This window comes from Anomaloglossus baeobatrachus, chromosome 7 (assembly GCF_048569485.1).
Source record: "Anomaloglossus baeobatrachus isolate aAnoBae1 chromosome 7, aAnoBae1.hap1, whole genome shotgun sequence".
Classification (NCBI taxonomy): Eukaryota; Metazoa; Chordata; class Amphibia; order Anura; family Aromobatidae; genus Anomaloglossus; species Anomaloglossus baeobatrachus.
Window position 1 is genome coordinate 278864608 of NC_134359.1, and position 12268 is coordinate 278876875.

The 12268-nt window shown below is 48.5% G+C and overlaps 1 protein-coding gene across 3 annotated transcripts in view; it reads left to right on the top strand.

The window, feature by feature from the left end:
* The first annotated feature begins 546 nt into the window (after positions 1–546).
* GLIS2 (GLIS family zinc finger 2) overlaps positions 547–12268 on the top strand; it is a 49813-nt gene continuing 38091 nt past the window's right edge. Inside the window, exons 1-2 of one of the 3 annotated variants that reach the window (XM_075318227.1) lie at positions 3646–5573; positions 5656–5749. The gene's annotated coding sequence lies outside the window, so the exon portion shown is untranslated. Of the gene's footprint in view, positions 602–1869; positions 2517–3645; positions 5574–5655; positions 5750–12268 lie in introns of those variants that run through there. The other 2 variants (XM_075318228.1, XM_075318226.1) reach the window with 2 other exon arrangements.

Genomic DNA, 12268 nt, shown 5'->3' on the forward strand with positions numbered 1-12268 from the left:
CCTCTCTATTAATTCCAGAAGATGAAAATTAATAAATCGATTCTACGCACGATCATTCAATATTTATCCATTAATTGAAGAGGGCAATACTGGACATCGTCCTAGAACAAGTGGCAAGGAGAATAGCTTCATAAACAGCCACTGGTGTGACAAGAAGGACTCAGAAGAAGCATATCCGTAAGAGTTTGGCTGTTATTATGGGATATTTGGATATAGGCCAAAAATATTGCAGTGAAAAGTAGTTTTCAAGGGGGGTGGTCTTTTTAAATCTGTTACAATATACATTAACAAATCATTCAGCTATGTATTTTTTCATTTTTTTTGTATCCGAGAAAAAACGCACCATTTTTCATTCACTTTTAACACCATTGTTGCAGCCGTTTTAACCATATACAAAGAAAAAACTTCCAATAAACAGTATAAAATAGACAGCACCCGGATAATATACTGATCGTTTTTTGTCGTTGTTTTTTTTTATTCACAGACTCATAGACGTTCATTGGCAAGTTTGATCCATAACACTGATACGAGAATCACAAGTCTAATAGTGGTCTTCTCAACAGGGAAAGACACCAACAATGCAACCTTTGTGGTCTAAGAGGTAAGGGAGCACATTACCACCTTCATGGGCGCATAAAGGAATGCATTTTGATAGTCTGCAAAGGGCCCATATACCATTCTTGCTCGGGGGCTGTCTTCTGCCTGTGTCCGCCCCTGCTTCTTAAATAGGTGGTCTTTGCATAGACAGAAGTGATCTGGACTAGATTTTTCGTGAGATATTTTCCATATATCAGCCCACTGTTTTTAGAAATACTCAAAAGAAGACCATTTGTTGGGTACTCCAAGAGAAGACCATTTGTTGGGTACTCCGAGAGGAGACTATTTGTTGGGTACTCCGAGAGAAGACCATTTGTTGGGTACTCTGAGAGAAGACCATATGTTGGGTACTCCGAGAGAAGACCATTTTCTGGGTACTCCGAGAGAAGACCATTTGTTGGGTACTCCGAGAGAAGACCATTTGTTGGGTACTCCTAGAGAAGACCATTTGTTGAGTGGTTGGGGTTATACCTCGTTGAGTCAGTCACTTAAAATAGTGGTCTTTTATGGGGGTGGTCTTCTCAAATAAGGGGTTTGGTATGCTAAAAATCTGTCACGGTGAATTTGGCTTGGGTAAGGGGATGGTCTTCTCAAAGAGACGGTCTTGGGAGAGATTTTATTGTATAGACTTTGTGTCATCCCTGCATTATCGACTACTCATGTCTGTTCTCCATGGACAGGATATATACAATCCTTCTTTCGAGAGCAGTATGACCCATTGATGATGCATGGAACAATTATAATCCCCCAGATTGACCTATCCGGGGGCGAATTTTAACACAATCCATACTAGGAAGTGGGTTCTCATTATTTGTACAGGATCCCCTTTAAAGTTGCTGAATGTGAAATTCAGAGCTGTGTACGTAAGAGTGTTTGTGACGGTGCAGAGACGGAGCCCCATATATCGGTTGCGTGTGCATGTAAGGTCTTATATGTGCAGTATGTGTGTAGGGGTGGAGTTGTGTATGTGTGGTATTTGTGTAGGGGTGAGAATCTGGCTCTCAGAGATCCCTTATATTATTTAAAGCCACTCCTTTCCCCTGTGTACTGAGAGAGAAGGGGAGAGAGGGCTCTGCAGCAGGCGCCTGTCCCCCTCCTATGGGCAGAGACTAGGAGGGAGCGAGCTGGAAGGGAGGGGGTGTTGTATGGCGGTGCCCCCTCCTCTCTCCTGCAGCCCCTGTCTGGCTGGCCCGCACATGCGTAATAAGCGGCAGCCCTGGAGTAGAACTCATGTTGGAGGGTCATTCTCAGACAGTTCTGCAGGGCTGCAATAAATCACCCTGCACATTCCCACCCCTCCCTCCCTCTGTCTGTCTCCCTCCCTCTCTCCCTCTCACTCTCTCTCTCCTTCCTTCCTTCCTCCCATCAGCTTGCCACCTCTCACTTTGCAGCCTCTTCTCCCTTGCTTTCCTTAACCCAGGACCCCCCTCCTTCCCCTTTGCCCCCCATTCTCACCCTTTAAAAAAAACAACATTGGGGGAATTAATATGCTCCCCCATATCCTAGTCATTCCTTTATCCCGAAGATTAGAGCGATACGGTGCCAGATAATAGGAAAAAAAAAAGACCCTTTCTCTTTATTTCCAACCACCCCAACTGACAACCCCCAACTCAGCTAATATGACTCCTGGATCCATCGAAAGATCATCGATGCACCTCTATTGGATCTAGAAAGAGAAGACTCAAGAAGCCTCCTCCAGACAGGGGATCCAGACTGTGTTTTTTTTTCCCCTCTGATTGGAAGGAAAATATATAGAAAAATTAAAAAATATATAGCAGGAAAAGGAGAGGGATTTTTTTTTACATTTTTATATATATATATTTTTATTTTTTATTTTTATTATTTTATTTTATTCATTATTCTTGGCACCAAAGAAGACGGGGACCCTCTTATCCTACAGACATTGCAACCTGCAAAAGGTGAGAATGGGAGAGAGGGGGGGAAGCACTTAGGGGGGAGGGGTAGACTGATGACCGATGCGAGATCTGATTATAGAGACGATCGTATGAATTACAATGCAAATTGATTATTATTGGATACATTTGATACCAGGCACCCTATCGCTCCCGGGTGCTGCATGCTTATCCTAAAAAGTGTCAATATATTAATGTTTGGTTGTATACAGTCAATATTTAGGGGGGTACCTGTCACATTAAAATACTAAGGGGGAGGGCAGTCTGTCACATCGGTACACTGGGGGAGGGGGAGTCCAGGGGGTTTTCTATACATACCCCCGCTAGTGGAAGTGTGACGGTGTTGTCATATGTCACTGAACGGAAGCGGTCCGTCACAACGCATTACCAAAAAAGCCTAAGCCCAATGGATGACCCCCAGCAATATATCCCGTAGCTTAATACATGAACGACATATCAAATTTTGGACGACACGGCGCAATCAGATATTCTATACGTTTCTATGGTTGGGAGAGATTTTCCAATTTTGGCCAATTCGAATTTTCAAACGTAGGAAGAATTCTTCTTTCGGAACTCTCGCCTCCGTACATTAATGATCTGCTTTAGCCATAACTGACATAGTCACCCCCCTCCCCCCTTGTCTGTAGGTTGGATGAGGTGAGATATCGATAAAGGAGGCGATAGAAGAGAATTTCGGGGCCAGGCGCTATCTGCGATGTGTGGGCATAAATTAATGCACATGTGTCAGACAGAATTATGGAAATGAGAGGTCTTTGTATTAGGAGCATGGATTCTGGCAGGGAATATGCACTGTTGGGTTTACAGAAGGAAAAAAAAAAAACAAAAAACCATAGAAATCCTGTCACTGATGACACCAAACTACTTATAATATGGGGCTCAGCATCTCCAGAATCTAATTAAGCCTTTGTCAACTGAAAGTGTGAACATCGTCACATTGGCTAATGGGGGGGGGAGGGGGGAGTGTAGTGTCAGGAGGGGATCTACCCTGATATGTTTCTGTATTACCAGGAGAGAAGAGTGCTGATGGCTGTGTATTAGGAGGAGGATGGGGGGCCGTGTCCTGATGGCTGTGTATTAGGAGGAGGACGGGGCCGTGTCCTGATATCTGTGTATTAGGAGGAGGGGGCCGTGTCCTGATATCTGTGTATTAGGAGGAGGACGGGGCCGTGTCCTGATATCTGTGTATTAGGAGGAGGACTGGGCCGGGTCCTGATATCTGTGTATTAGGAGGAGGACTGGGCCGGGTCCTGATATCTGTGTATTAGGAGGAGGACTGGGCCGGGTCCTGATATCTGTGTATTAGGAGGAGGACTGGGCCGTGTCCTGATATCTGTGTATTAGGAGGAGGACGGGGCCGTGTCCCGATATCTGTGTATTAGGAGGAGGACGGGGCCGTGTCTTGATATCTGTATATTAGGAGGAGGAAGGGGCCGTGTCCTGATGGCTGTGTATTAGGAGGAGGACGGGGCCGTGTCCTGATATCTGTGTATTAGGAGGAGGGGGCCGTGTCCTGATATCTGTGTATTAGGAGGAGGACGGGGCTGTGTCCCGATATCTGTGTATTAGGAGGGGGACGGGGCTGTATCCTGATATCTGTGTATTAGGAGGACGGGGCCGTGTCCCGATATCTGTGTATTAGGAGGAGGACGGGGCCGTGTCGTGATATCTGTGTATTAGGAGGAGGATGGGGCCGTGTCGTGATATCTGTGTATTAGGAGGAGGACGGAGCTCTGTCCTGATATCTGTGTATTAGGAGGGGGACGGGGCCGTGCCCTGATATCTGTGTATTAGGAGGAGGACGGGGCCGTGTTGTGATGGCTGTGTATTAGGAGGACTGGGCAGTGTCCTGTCTGTGTATTAGGAGGAGGACGGGGCTGTGTCCTGATGGCTGTGTATTAGGCGAAGGACAGGGCCATGTCCTGATGTCTGTGTATTAGAAGGAGGATGGGGCTGTGTCCTGATGTCTGTGTCCTGATGTCTGTGTATTAGGAGGAGGAAGAGGCTGTGTCCTGATGTCTATGTATTAGGAGGAGGAATGGGGCCGCGTCCTGATGGCTGTGTATTAGGAGGAGGATGGGGCCGTGTCCTGATGGCTGTGTATTAGGAGGAGGACGGGGCCATGTCCTGATGGCTGTGTATTAGGAGGAGGACGTTGATGTCTGTGTATTAGGAAGAGGACGGAGCCGTGTCCTGATGGCTGTGTATTAGGAGGAGGACGTTGATGGCTGTATATTAGGAGAAGGACGGGGCCATGTCCTGGTATCTGTGTATTTGGAGGAAGACGGGGCCATTCCTGATGGCTGTGTATTAGGAGGGGGACGGGACCGTGTCCTGATGTCTGTGTATTAGGAGGAGGACGGGGCCGTGTCCTGATGTCTGTGTATTAGGAGGAGGACGGGGCCGTGTCCTGATGTCTGTGTATTAGTCGGAGGATGGGGCCGTGTCCTGATGTCTGTGTATTAGGAGGAGGACGGGGCCGTGTCCTGATATCTGTGTATTAGGAGGAGGATGGGGCTGTGTCCTGATGTCTGTGTATTAGGAGGAGGACGGTGCCGTGTCCTGATGTCTGTGTATTACGAGGAGGACGGGGCCGTGTCCTGATATCTGTGTATTAGGAGGAGGATGGGGCCATGCCCTGATATCTGTGTATTAGGAGGAGGACAGGACTGTGTCCTGATATCTGTGTATTAGGAGGAGGACGGGACCGTGTCCTGATGGTTGTATATTAGGAGGAGGACGGGGCCATGTCCTGTTGGTTGTGTATTAGGAGGAGGATGGGACCGTATCCTGATATCTGTGTATTAGGAGGAGGATGATGATAGAAGGATCGGGTTGATACTCTCATTTTAGCGAGATATTAGCGACTTTCACTTCTTTCCCGCGCGCTCATGTTTACGGGAAGGCGGGGAGAGAGAGCTGTCGACAAGTTTCTTATGTGTATGGCCAATTTTAGAGTCAGTCGGTGGCCAAACTGTAACATTATATGGTATTCATATTTCCCTATGGAGAATAAAGCTGCGAGCCATCCTGTGACCACTGCAGGTAACGAAGGTTTTGCAAACAGTCACTTGCAACTCACATTTCGATCAAGAAACTGCGATATTGCTTTTACCACCACTCGCAGGCCTCCTCCTCCCATGATATCAACATCCGCAATATCTGAAAAGGGCCTTAGCAGGAACGTGGATGTCTGTGCCATGATTCCTGTACATTAGGAGGTGAGTACATACGTTACTGATCTAAAGGCTGATAGACCATGTACTCGCAGTCTATGTTGGGTTTTTTTCACGTACTGCGGCCTTAGAGTCCATATTGGCCTGCTTTTCCCAATCCTTATGACAGAGGGATGGCAACTCCGAAAGGGATTATTGAGATCTATGGAATATCCCAGAGACTGGGCAGGATCTTGAAGGAAAAAGGGTCAGAATCTGTATCCATTTTCCTCATCCTACGAGATCTGATTTCTGTGGTCAGTGTTCTTGGCGGCGCGCCGTGTGCCGACATATGTACAGCGTTATATGACGGGAATATTCCCCCCCATTGCAGCAATGATACCCAGTTTTGCTAGTTATACAGATAGAGTGATTACGGGCATTGGACAGAAGAAGATTTGTGGGTAGCGTGTGAATGAGGCCATGAATATGGACGTGGGTGGGTGCACAATCCTGTGTGTGGGGTTGGACCGTCCCGGGTCCTGTGTGCTCTGATTGTTGCAGTGTCAGGCCCCGCTGCTTTGTGACCCTGGTACCAGCTTTGTAGATGAGAGTGACCCTTTGTATTATAGAGTGAGGTTCTGCGTGACCCGGAGCCGAATGTATGAGGTCTGTGTATTCTGGAGCTCGCTGTGAGGTTCTCTTGTTTTCTAGAGCTGAGTGGGGCCCTGTGTTTGGAAGTTGGTTATGGGAGGACCTGCGTATTTTGCAGGGCTATAGCTATGCTTCTCCTAGGCCCTGTGCACTCTGGAAGGCCCTTACATGCTGCACCTCAGTGTGTGGGGCCCCTTGTCCCATGGATGTGGGTGTGCGAGGCCCTGTTTATATCAAGAGGCGGCTCCCTGCCGTACCTCTTATACTGATGCCCTGGAAATGGGCCTCACGTGCAGAATACATCCCCCCGCCGTCTGTCTCCACCACAGCATTTGGTCCATATAAGAGTCTTTGCTGTTGCAGTTTATCTACAGATCCATATCCCATCGATAGGACATGCTACAACGTCAAGGGTAATGTTCCAGTGAGAACCATTTTTAGGAAACTCTCCTTTTTTTCTGGACCACTTTTGGCGGAGATTTTCCTTCCCTAAAGCGGTTTAGAATTATTTATTTTTTTTTACCCTAACTTTTTTTTTTGTAGCCCTTTGCTTAGACAGCGCATACTTTGGAGAGGTTTCCTTCAGGATCTGCTTCAAAGTAGTGACGTAAACTTTTTTTTTTTTTATTTCACCAACCATTTTTCACAACCCCTCAAAACAATTGAACATTAAACCAGCAAATAGGATTAACATTGAAATGAATGTGAAGAGTCTCCCGAATGTTTGTAGGTATTTTTTTTACCTGTTTTGAAGAGGATCTGCTAAAATAAAATCCACAAAAAGTCCCTCTGCACATGGTCTCAAGCTGGGTTTACACACTGCAACATCGCAAAGGACATCGCTGTAACGTCACCGGTTTTATGACGTAACAGCGACCTCCCTAAGTCTCTGCTAAGTCGCTGGTGAGCTGTCAAACAGGCAAACCTGGCCAACAACTCAACAGCGATCCAGACCTGCAGAGCGATCTAGCTGGTTGTTGGGGACGTTGATAAGCAGCCTTTTGAAAGGGAAGTTGCTAACAAAGTCTCTGCAAAGTCTTTCACACACTGAAACTTTCCAGCGATGCATGCTGCACAGCGGGAAACAAAGGACCTAGGAATGGTCCTGAACGATTTGTAACGATTACAACTTCACAGCAGAGGCCGGGTCGCTGATAGGTTTCACACACTGCAACATCGCAAACAACATCGCTATTGCGTCACAAAACCGGTGACGTTACAGCCATGTCATTTGAGATGTTGCAGTGTGTAAACCCAGCTTAAATGTCCAATAGATAAAGGTCCGACCACTGAGACCCTCCTTTATCTTGAGCATTGTTTTGCTCAACAATCATGGTACTGATATTCAAAGCTTCCATACAAATAATTGTAGAAAGTTGTGCAGCTGCTTCTCCACTTCTAAAAAGGCGAACACACGCATGATCTTTTTGGCCGAGCATGCTTGTGTGTGTTTATTTGGAGGAGTAGAGTAAGCCTCTACGAGCAAAAAGATCTGACAGTTCAAGTCCAGCATCCATATCCCTATGTTCCCCCAATATATGTGGTCTGGAGATTGTTGGGAGGCCCCCTGTACACATTAGTTGATTCCAATAAAGCCTTCCCATAGAAATAGAATATTTCCTATGAAACATCGCCATAAAACCAGGCCCACTTGCAACCTACCACCTGTGAGGATGGTGGTCTCTTCTCATCTGGCTGCATACCTAATTGGTCCTCAGTAGTGGGTGGTGTATATGGCACCTTAGTTTTGTGAATGAAATCTTTCAATGGGATAGAACGTCTTGTAATTCTCTTTCAAGGGTAGGTAAATCATAGCTTCTATTGATCAACTGTTATTTAAAAATAAAAATCAGCTTTGATAGGTAATCCTCAATATGAATGCAATTACGACAAATATGAGGGAATTACTCTTTTGAAATATTAGATAATCAAACCTGATGGAAAATCCATTTCTTTACAATTACTTTATCCATAAAAATAGTAAGGCTTAAAGATTTCACACTAGTTTTACTGAATTTGAGAGTGAATTGAAGTAGTTAACTTATTTTGGTTGCTCTCTTGAAAAATTCCAATGAGTTGTCCTGAGTGCCTTCCCATATAAATAGAATATTATCTAGGAAACGCCGCCATAAAAGCAGGCCCACTTGCAGCCCACCACCTGTGAGGATGGTGGTTTCTTTTCATCTGCCTACATATAGGATGGCATAGCTGGGGTGAACTAGGTCCCCATCGCGGTCCCCAATGTTTGTAGCTAAAAGTGGTCATAGATGAAGTAGTTGTGATTTGAAATAAATTTGACACATTTAATTATAGATTCATGGCAGATTTGTAAAGTGCTGTGGAATTAATAGCGCTATATAAATCAATAAAATTATTATTATTAATTATTATTAATTATTAAATTTCTCCTCCATTTCTAAGAAAACACAATTGTTGCATCCCTTATGACTGTCTATAACAAGGATGACAGTGTGCCAAGATGTATCAAAGCTCCCATTTGATATTATGTCACAAACCACCGGGGGGGTCACTCAGAAATCCCCCGCGCTGGCTACCAGTACGTCACAATCGGGGGGTAACAAGTGGGGGGTCACCCCTCCTTTATACCTCCCGACCGACAGACAGAGCACGTGACGCGCTCTCTAGCGCCCCTCTTATAGTCAGGCCAATTATGGAATTGCCCGACAATAAGCAAGGAGGCCGCTATACTACTTATGCCGATTATTGAAGGGTCCCCGGTGAGAGTAGGGTATATATTCCCCCGACCTCCGCGGGCGGAATATATAATATCTTCCCGAATCTCACTGGCCTCCCCACAATAATCCTTGGCACAACTCGCTGCCACCAACCGCTTCACGGTAACTATTAGCCGAACACACAGACGTGGGATTCAAGATCGAGATAACAGAACAGCCCAAGATTAATTATATAATTTAATCGCCTAAAGCACACTAGAAACTACAATATATACAATAGGGAATCTACAGAATATACAGTTATGTCAGAGTACAGTTACAGTCAAAGCATGGGTTACAAACAGGCATACACAGTTCCAGCAGTTACCTTGTTGCGTCTGGCCACAGGGGGGCGCTGTAGACCAGGTTTCCAGGAACTCCCACAGATGTTTCCTGCACGTGCCCCCAGCGAGAAGAACCTTGGAAAATGGCCGAAGCAGGGTTATCAACCTGGGCAAATCCAGGTCTCCTCCTACCTTAGTGACCTCACGGGGAAGCACTGCCACTCCCCCTGCATGGATCAGAATTATCCAGAAAAGGGGATTTTGGCCATAACTGTGCCTGGGAGCGTCGTAGACGGACGCCAATGCTCTCATTGTGACAGTTATGAATTTAGCTGCAGAACGAGGGGACTCATGACCTGTCTACGAGTTCCCATATGGCTGATATCACGTTTGGTGTGTTTCCCAATGTCCTACTTCCATAAAAAGGGTGTGCCAGCATCGTCCACATGCGGAGACACCATTGTTATGGTTGCCATATTTATCGGAGATATGGCTTGCGAGATATGAACCATTTTTTACTGGAGTCGTTCTGTCTGGCTATTTCCATAGCCTTGCTAACTAGCTAGCAGCTCCTACTACAGGGTGACGGCAGGGAGTCATCCTGTATCCATTGTCCTAAAGCCACCTAATTTCCATATCACAGGACATGGCCATGGATTTGTTGCTAAACCAGTTGTGTGAAGGGAAGGGGGTAGTGACACCAGGAGAGGGCTTCCTGACATGACTTGAATGTCATGATTTATCGTCATATCTCCGGATTTACCTCACACCTCCCCCCTTTTGAGGGCGCTAGGGGGCAGCACACTCCGGTGTTCCCCCGTGCGCCCGTCCGCGACCTCTCCTTGTCGGGACAGCCCGTCTGCGTTACCGTGGTCACGGCCCCTTTTGTGGCGAATGGTGAAGTTGTATTGCTGGAGCGCAAGGCTCCATCGCAACAATCGCCCATTCGTCCCAGAGACGGTGTGCAACCAGCTGAGGGGATTGTGGTCCGTCTCCACGATGAAGTGGCGCCCGTATAGATAGGGTTGCAGACGCTGCAGGGCCCACACTATGGCCAGGCACTCCTTCTCCATTGTAGAATAGGCCACTTCCCTTGGTAACAGCTTCCTGCTCAGGTACAAGACTGGGTGCTCTTGGCTCGCAGAGTCCACCTGGCTGAGCACCGCACCGAGGCCGAAGTCACTGGCGTCGGTCTGTACTACAAACGGCCGCGTGAAGTCGGCTGCCTGTAGCACGGGCGGGCTGGACAGGGCGTCCTTTAGGGCCCGGAAGGCTGTCTCGCAGTCCACTGTCCAATCGACTGCAGAGGGCAGCTTCTTCTTGGTGAGGTCCGTCAAGGGCTTTGCTAGGCTACTATAGCATGGAACAAACCTCCTATAGTACCCAGCGGTCCCCAAGAAGGACATCACCTGCTTCTTGGTCCTGGGGGTGGGCCAGGATGCGATGGCCTCCACTTTCTCAGGCTCGGGCTTCAGCGTTCCCCCACCTACCCGGTGACCGAGGTACTGGACCTCGCTCATGGCCAGCTGACACTTTCCCGGCTTGATGGTCAAACCTGCCCGGTGGATCCGCCTGAGCACCTGTGCTAGATGCTCTAGGTGGTCCTCCCAGGTGGGACTGAAGACGGCAATGTCATCCAGGTACGCGGCCGCGTACCCTTCAAGTCCCTTGAGCAGGGTGTTGACCATCCGCTGGAAAGTGGCAGGGGCATTCCTCATCCCGAATGGCATCACCGTGGACTCGTACAGTCCAAATGGGGTAATAAAGGCAGAGCGTTCCCTGGCCTTGCGAGTCAGGGGGATCTGCCAATATCCCCGGCTCAGGTCCATGATGGTCAGGTACTGAGCCCCGGCCAACTGATCGAGCAGGTCATCGATGCGTGGCATTGGGTACGCATCGGCGACCGTGACAGCATTGAGCCCCCTGTAGTCCACGCAGAACCGAGTGGTTCGGTCCTTCTTAGGGACGAGGACTACAGGCGAGGCCCAAGCGCTGTTGGATGCCTGGATCACCCCCAGCTCCAGCATCTCGTCAATCTCCTGGCGCATGTGTTGCTGCACCTCCAGGGAGACCCGATATGCTGAACGCCGGATCGGGGGATGATCCCCAGTGTCCACGTGATGGACAGCCAAGTCAGTCCTTCCGGGCTGGTTGGTAAACAACCCCCGGAAGGGGTGTAGGGTGGCCCACAGCTGGGACCGTTGGTCCTCCAAGAGCTGGTGGCCAACCTCCACATCCTCAATGGATCCGCCTGCCCTAACCTGGGCTAGCATATCCAAGAGGGTTTCCGCTTCTCCCTCCTCGGGCAGGTTGCACACGGGGAGCGCACATGCCTCCCGCTCATGATGTGCCTTCATCATGTTCACATGGAAGGGCTTCCGCCTTCCACGGGCAGGGTCCAGGGTGACCAGGTACGTCACAGGGTTGAGCTGCTGGTACACGAGGTATGGGCCTTCCCAGGCTGCCTGAAGCTTGTCCTGTGGTACGGGGACCAGTACCCACACCTCTTGACCCACTTGGTAGGTCCTCTCACAAGCGTTCTGGTCGTACCAACGCTTCTGATCAGCCTGGGCTTGAGCCATATTGTCGTGTACCAGTTGCGTCAAGGCCTGCATTTTGTCCCGGAAGCGCATGACATACTCGATAACCGACACTCCAGGGGTGGCCAAATCCCCTTCCCAAGCCTCTTTCACCAGAGCCAGGGGGCCCCGCACACGTCGCCCGTACAGGAGCTCAAACGGTGAGAATCCTGTTGAGGCCTGTGGAACCTCCCGGTAAGCAAATAACAGGTGTGGGAGATACCGCTCCCAGTCACGCCCATGGGAGTCGACCAACATCTTAAGCATCTGCTTTAAGGTGCCATTGAACCGCTCGCACAGGCCATTAGTCTGTGGATGGTACGGGCTGGCCAC